A 7,407-nucleotide genomic window follows, 5' to 3' on the forward strand; every position below is an offset into this window, starting at 1 on the left:
AGATAAATGGTAGAAGAGGTCATAAAAATCAGTTTGGGCAGGGAAAATGGGGTGGCCAGATGCTGCATCACACCCTAGAAAAGTTTGCTCCTTTGCATCAAATCATGTGCTGCATGTACCATGATGCAAAGGAGCCAACATTTTTGGATTGTGATGTAGTGTCTGGCCACACCCTTTTCCCTGGCTAAACTGATTTTCATGACCTCCTCTACTATTTATCTCACGTACCTAATGTTCCTTTTCGTAAAAATTGCATTCCGGCCCATTGATAACACTCCTTCCGGGCTGAGTCGGACATTCCGCCCCAGGTGCTGAGATTCCGGCCCGAGCCGGAGATTCCGGCCCAGGTGTGGAGATTCCAGCCCAAGTCAAAGATTCCAGCCTGGCCCGACTACAGATACGACTTGTAAATGACCTCTGTGAATACCAAAAGTTGTAAAGCTAGACTTCTGTCTCAGATTGCCTTTGTGAATTGGGCCCGCTGTATCTGTTGTCATTTGTTGTGAGACGTTTTTTCAGATGTGTTGTTTTTTGGTAATGTCTTCTTGCAGGAAGCAATATACACATATATGCCTTGAACAGCAATGATGTAACGAGTGGACTGCGATGCTACTTGTCCAACATTGGTCCACAGGAGCTGTATCCATGACAGACATTCAGGAAAACAGCTGCTTAAGTACATTCCTATCACTCAGATTTATTGTATATACATGAATCCAGGGTAGAGATCTGATGTGGCCATGGCCTTCATTGCCCATTACGGGTCACTACTGTGATATTGTGACCATCTTTACCATGATGATGTCCCGATGCAGTGTGATAACACCCCAAAGATATGAAAAGAAATGAGCCCTGGTTAATTGATGCTTCATGTACGTGAGATGATATTCGTAATAGACACTTCTAACCATCTCACGATTTGTTAGGCTTCTCTTTTGAAACGTGTCCATGTAAATGTGTGTTTTCTTGGCTATTAATTGTTCCTTTTCCCCAACCAAAGTCACATGCAGTAAAAGTTATTTGACTATTAAACACAATATTCAGTGTGGATTCAATGTCTGCGCTCAGCACGTTTCTCCCAGATGCCTCTGAGGCCATCTTTCAAGATACCAGGGAACCCCCAAAGGATCCTGTCATTCAAGCCACATGTATCCACTTTCATGTTAGCTTTGGCTTCCAGCCAGGGCCTGATCCAGCTGCTGACAGCTCACAGATGTGTGTGTGCGTGGCATGGGAAATTGCATTTTCTTTATATTCTTCTCTGTTTATTTTTTGCATGTTCATATGTACAATAAATGCTCTCCAAATGATACAGAGCAGCTGCACCGTTGGTGCCAACAGGTCACCAGGACGTGGGTGAGAGGAGGGCGCATGAGACATTGAGGGTAAATAAGACTATAGATGTACCCTCCATCTTATAGTCTGCAGCAATGATGCCAACTCTGAGGGCCCGTTTTGCAAAGGGCCTCCACACTGGAGGCGGAGGCCCTGTAGTCCTGGTGGGGGGCTTGCACTCGTGGTGGAGGGCTTGGACTCATGGTAGGGGGCTCGCACTCGTGCCGGGAGCTTGCACTCGTGGCGGGAGCTCACACTTGTAGTGGGGAGCTCGCACTTGTAGTGGGGAGCTCGCACTCGTGGTGGGGGGCTTGCACTCATGGAGGGGGCTCGCAGTCGTGGCGGAGGCTCACACTCATGGTGGGAGGCTCACACTCGTGGCGGAGGGCTCGCTCTTGTAGTGGGGAGCTCGCACTCGTGGTGGGGGGCTTGCACTCATGGTGGGGGACTCGCACTCATGGCGGGGTCTCACACTCATGGGGGGCTCACTGTTGTAGTGGGGAGCTCGCACTTGTGGTGGGGGCTCACACTCATGGTGGGGGGCTAACACTCATGGTGGGGGGCTCGCAGTCGTGGCGGGGGCTCGCACTCATGGTGGAGGGCTTGGACTCGTGGTAGGGAGCTCACACTCGTGGTGGGGGCTCGCACTCATGGGGGGAGCTCACACTTGTACTGGGGAGCTCGCACTCATGGTGGGGGGCTTGCACTCATGGTGGGGGGCTCGCAGTCATGGCGGGGGCTCGCACTCGTGGTGGAGGGCTTGGACTCGTGGTAGGGGGCTCGCACTCGTGCCGGGAGCTTGCACTCGTGGCGGGAGCTCACACTTGTAGTGGGGAGCTTGCACTTGTAGTGGGGAGCTCACACTCGTGGTGGTGGGCTTGCACTCATGGTGGGGGGCTCGCAGTCGTGGCGGGGGCTCGCACTCGTGGTGGGAGGCTCACACTCGTGGCGGAGGGCTCGTTCTTGTAGTGGGGAGCTCGCACTCGTGGTGGGGGGCTTGCACTCATTGTGAGGGACTCGCACTCATGGCGGGGTCTCACACTCATGGGGGGCTCACTGTTGTAGTGGAGAGCTCGCACTTGTAGTGGGGAGCTCGCACTCGTGGTGGGGGCTTGCACTCATGGTGGGGGGCTCACAGTCGTGGCGGGGGTTCACACTCGTGGTGGGAGGCTCACACTCGTGGTGGAGGGCTCGCTCTTGTAGTGGGGAGCTCGCACTCGTGGTGGGGGGCTTGCACTCATGGTGGGGTCTCACACTCATGGGGGGCTCACTGTTGTAGTGGGGAGCTCGCACTTGTAGTGGGGGCTCACACTCATGGTGGGGGGCTAACACTCATGGTGGGGGGCTGGCACTTGTAGTGAGAAGCTCGCACTCGTGGTGGGGGCCTTGAACTCATGGTGGGGGGCTCGCAGTCGTGGCGGGGGCTCGCACTCGTGGTGGGAGGCTCACACTCGTGGCGGAGGGCTCGCTCTTGTAGTGGGGAGCTCGCACTCGTGGTGGGGGCTTGCACTCATGGTGGGGGACTCGCACTCATGGCGGGGTCTCACACTCATGAGGGGCTCACTGTTGTAGTGGAGAGCTCGCACTTGTAGTGGGGAGCTCGCACTCGTGGTGGGGGGCTTACACTCATGGTGGGGGGCTCGCAGTCGTGGCGGGGGCTCGCACTCGTGGTGGAGGGCGTGGACTCGTGGTAGGGGGCTCACACTCTTGGCGGGGGCTCGCACTCGTGGGGGGAGCTCACACTTGTACTGGGGAGCTCGCACTTGTAGTGGGGAGCTCGCACTCGTGGTGGGGGGCTCGCACTCATGGTGGGGGGCTCGCAGTCGTGGCGGGGGCTCGCACTCGTGGTGGAGGGCTTGGACTCGTGGTAGGGGGCTCGCACTCGTGCCGGGAGCTTGCACTCGTGGCGGGAGCTCACACTTGTAGTGGGGAGCTTGCACTTGTAGTGGGGAGCTCGCTCTCGTGGTGGTAGGCTTGCACTCATGGTGGGGGGCTCGCAGTCGTGGCGGGGGCTCGCACTCGTGGTGGGAGGCTCACACTCGTGGCGGAGGGCTCGCTCTTGTAGTGGGGAGCTCGCACTCGTGGTGGGGGGCTTGCACTCATGGTGGGGGACTCGCACTCATTGCAGGGTCTCACACTCATGGGGCGCTCACTGTTGTAGTGGAGAGCTCGCACCTGTAGTGGGGAGCTCGCACTTGTGGTGGGGGGCTTGCACTCATGGTGGGGGGCTCGCAGTCGTGGCGGGGGCTCACATTCGTGGTGGGAGGCTCACACTCATGGCGGAGGGCTCGCTCTTGTAGTGGGGAGCTTGCACTCGTGGTGGGGGGCTTGCACTCATGGTGGGGGACTCGCACTCATGGCGGGGTCTCACACTCATGGGGGGCTCACTGTTGTAGTGGGGAGCTCGCACTTGTGGTGGGGGCTCACACTCATGGTGGGGGCTAACACTCATGGTGGGGGGCTGGCACTTGTAGTGAGGGGCTCACACTCATGGTGGCTAGCACTTATAGAGGGGGGCTGGCACTCATGGTGGGGGGCTAACACTCGTAGTGCGGGGCTCGCACTTGTGGCGGTACCTCCGCAATGAGAAACTGCAATGCGGAGGTCCCGCTACGAGTGCAGGCCCCGGCCTCCACTTCGGGGCGTCTGCCACGAGTGTGGCTGCCCTTTGTAAATCGGGCCCTGAGGGTTTTAGATACAAGGAGGTGCTTTACACTAAAAAAGTAATGCTTGAGGGTGAATTTAAATGATTCTGTTGGTGGACTCTGCTCTTAAATGACAGTGAAAACTTTGCACTGTTTGAAAAGTTTCCCAACTTAGCTTCTGGGAGAATATTTTCTCGCTAAAACCATTTTTTTGATTACATTCTCTTGTTCGAATTGGACTTCGTGATGATTTTTCTCTCGTACAAGTGCGCTATAAAGTTCTCTTGCTATTTGTTGTTTTTAAAATGTCACTAATTTTCTGACACTCACAAAGTCCATACTTTTTAAAGATTTTTTTCTCACAGATTTGGGTCAAATCTACTTTCGGAAGTTCATACGCCTCTACCTTTTGCCCATTATAGGGCACCAGGAGGGAAAGCAAATGAAACCGTTAGAAGGGGCTGGCAGTTGTGTGTGGGGAAGCAGTGTTGTGTTTGTGACAGAAACTGGTACAGTTAGATGTTGAGGGAATGCCTTGTGCAAAATAAGGGCTCGAGCTGAAGTCTGGGCCAAGGATTTATTCTAAAACTAGTGCAAGGAACTAGTGCAAGTCACCCCAAATAGGCTGTCCGTGAACTCACAATTATTTTTCATCAATAAATACATAGACATAAATACAAAACATCATTACATAAGAACGCACATAAAAGAAGAAGTTATACTGTGCCCAAAGGTGAAATGATCTGTAATTTCACTATTGCCATTTCTGGTGACTTCTGCCACATCACGTGTGAGGTCACGCGCACTCCATTATGGGGGTGATGGTGGCTTTTGACCTTAAATGGCAAATTTCAAAGGGTTTTAGGTTTTGTGGTGAAACTATGACATCACTTTAACTGTATTTTTTTCTCATGTGAATAATAGTGTTTCAACTACTTGAACCATGCTGTTATTTTAAATGTTCTTTTAATATACACACACATAGGTATAGGTGTGTGCACACACACACATATTTGTACATGTGTACACATATACGTTTGGAATTTTCATTCTGTGTACTTCCCATGTTTGTATTTGTGATTTGTTCATGATCTTTGTGACCATTTTGCTTAATTTGTGCTGTAAAAGGTGGTGTACAATAAAAGAGTTAGTATAAAAATCTGTACTTCTTTTGTATGTGCTACCTTGGGAGCCATCAACAGGGGACCACTAGTAACCTACTGGGTATCTGGCAGCTCTGACAGCAAATGCCGACACGAGTCTTCCTTCTGCCTTAGAACGAGGGCGGGACTATGGTTACCATCTCTGCTTCCTCCCTCCACAGTCCTTATAACCATGCCTTTTGTATGCTGGGGGTCTGGAGTAACCTTCTGGGTCTAAGGATCCTGGCATGCATCCCTTCAGCAAGACAAGTCTGGTGCCAAGCTTCATCGAAAGCCCCCAGGGGCATGAAGTTAGTATTCCAAGATCTGATGCCTTCAGGACCTCCCACGCTACAAGCTCTCACTGCCCACACATCTGCAATTGACACTACTATAGTGACTTCATTCCAACATTACCTGATACTCACAAAACCTATTCTGCACCATCATTCCAGTTCTTATCTTTTTCTCCCATAGTCTCCATGGATATTGTAGCAACACGTAAGACCACCACTCCATCCTGACCATCTTTGAACATTTTCAGCTGCAATTAATTAAACATGGCATTCTCGTCTCAAAAATGTTCATCTGCCTAAACATTCTAATTATTTTCTTCACGACTCTTGAATGTCTCATGCTTTACATGACAAGCTCTCCCCTTATAAAAATTGATACTTGTATAGCGCACTACTCACCCGCAAGGGTCTCAAGGCGCTTGTACGAATACCGCTGTGGAACCCATCCTGGCTTTCTCTGTGAGGTGTCCACTCCTGGGCACCCCCAAGGGGGAGGCCAGGCATACACAATCTACTTAAGCATCTCCAGTCTGGTTTCTGGGATGCCCACTCCAAATAGATGGCCTATTAGGTGTCCACCTTTATCACAAATGCACATTAGGACCACCTGTCCTTTATTCTCATTCACTAGTCCTCTCAGTGAAAATCCCTACCATCCCCAACATCATACATCAGCTGGGCAGCACCAAACGTCCTCTTTTTACCCAGCCTTGGTTCTCGGTTTCCTGGTGCCTCCTTATCTACCATCTTCTCTCCTCTACCTGTTGGTGTCCATCAAGTTTCACTCCCCAGTCCATCCTCTTATTCCCGTTTATTTTTTCCCAAGGTGACATAAGTTCCTCTTTCTGAATTTCCTATCCTCTTAGTAGTGATGTTACTCAAACATAGTTCTTATGACTCACTCTCATCAACTCCAATCGCACACTGATCTCTCCCAAAACTGATATAATCTTAGGTCCATGCCCTCACAGCGCCTTGCGCCCTATGCGACGCCCTCTCCTCTATGGCGGACACGCATGCTCTTTCAGTTAGAGATCCTGCCATCAGTGTACCCTCTAATTGTTTTTAACTTTTTGGTAACGGAATATTGATTTTTAAATGAGTACTCCAAACATATCCTAGCAGAAATATCTGAGCCCGAAATATTGACAAGGTAGACATTTGTTGATGAATATAGCTTTACTGTTCTGAGCTCAACAGATCGAAATCTTGCCGATATATAAACATCTTCACAGTCTGTAGATGTGTATTAAGGTTAATAAATCTAGACTTTCAAACATATACTTACATCCAAATATTTTTGGCTGTCGATCTTTTTGCTACAATATTCTTGTAGCACAAAACTTCTGAACTCAATCCTCTACAAACATTCTTTACTGTGTGCAATTAAGAGTATTGATGTTGGAACTGGAGCTGGTTTTCAAGTGACTGTGGAGAATGAGCAGTCATGGTGTCAGGTTGTTGTGGGATTGGTGTAGGCTGAAGAGGCCTATTAAAGATGGTGGTCAAAAAACCATCTGCAAAAGGGAAGCAAGTTTGTTGAATCCCAAAAGTTGTCAATCTCTTTTTTAAATACAAATACTGTTGTGCAGGTGATGAAAAGAGGTGCTAGCAGAGGTCATAGGCTATGAACACATGATAAACCTGAAACCGAAGACAAGCTGAAAACAGAACTAATAAGGGATGAATACATGAGACACCTTTTATTACAAGAAGCGTGTACATAAAGGATTGTTTTCTACAACTGCAACTGTGTACATGTTTTACAGTGACTAACAGCACGTCTACATGCATAACAGGGATCCTGGATTTCTTTGAACAGTCAGTGCATGCATAAAAGGGAGCCTGGCTTTCTCTGAACAGTCAGTGTATGCAGAAAAGGGGATCTGGGTTTGTTTGAACATTCAGTGCATGCATAAACAGGAGCCTGGCATTCTATGAACTGTCAGTACATGCATGCAAGGGAGCTTCGCTTTCCCTGAACAATCA

General features: G+C 50.1%; 1 long non-coding RNA gene across 1 annotated transcript in view; it reads left to right on the plus strand.

Annotated features, from left to right (window-relative positions):
* LOC146829597 (uncharacterized) overlaps positions 1-5,143 on the plus strand; it is a 20,956-nt gene extending 15,813 nt beyond the window's left edge. The window contains exon 2 of the long non-coding RNA XR_014962273.1: positions 1-5,143. This exon is cut by the window's left edge and continues 907 nt beyond it. This is a non-coding gene — a long non-coding RNA (uncharacterized LOC146829597).
* Positions 5,144-7,407: the final 2,264 nt, after the last annotated feature.

This window comes from Triturus cristatus, chromosome 5_2, assembly GCF_964204655.1.
Source record: "Triturus cristatus chromosome 5_2, aTriCri1.1, whole genome shotgun sequence".
NCBI classification, from domain to species: Eukaryota; Metazoa; Chordata; class Amphibia; order Caudata; family Salamandridae; genus Triturus; species Triturus cristatus.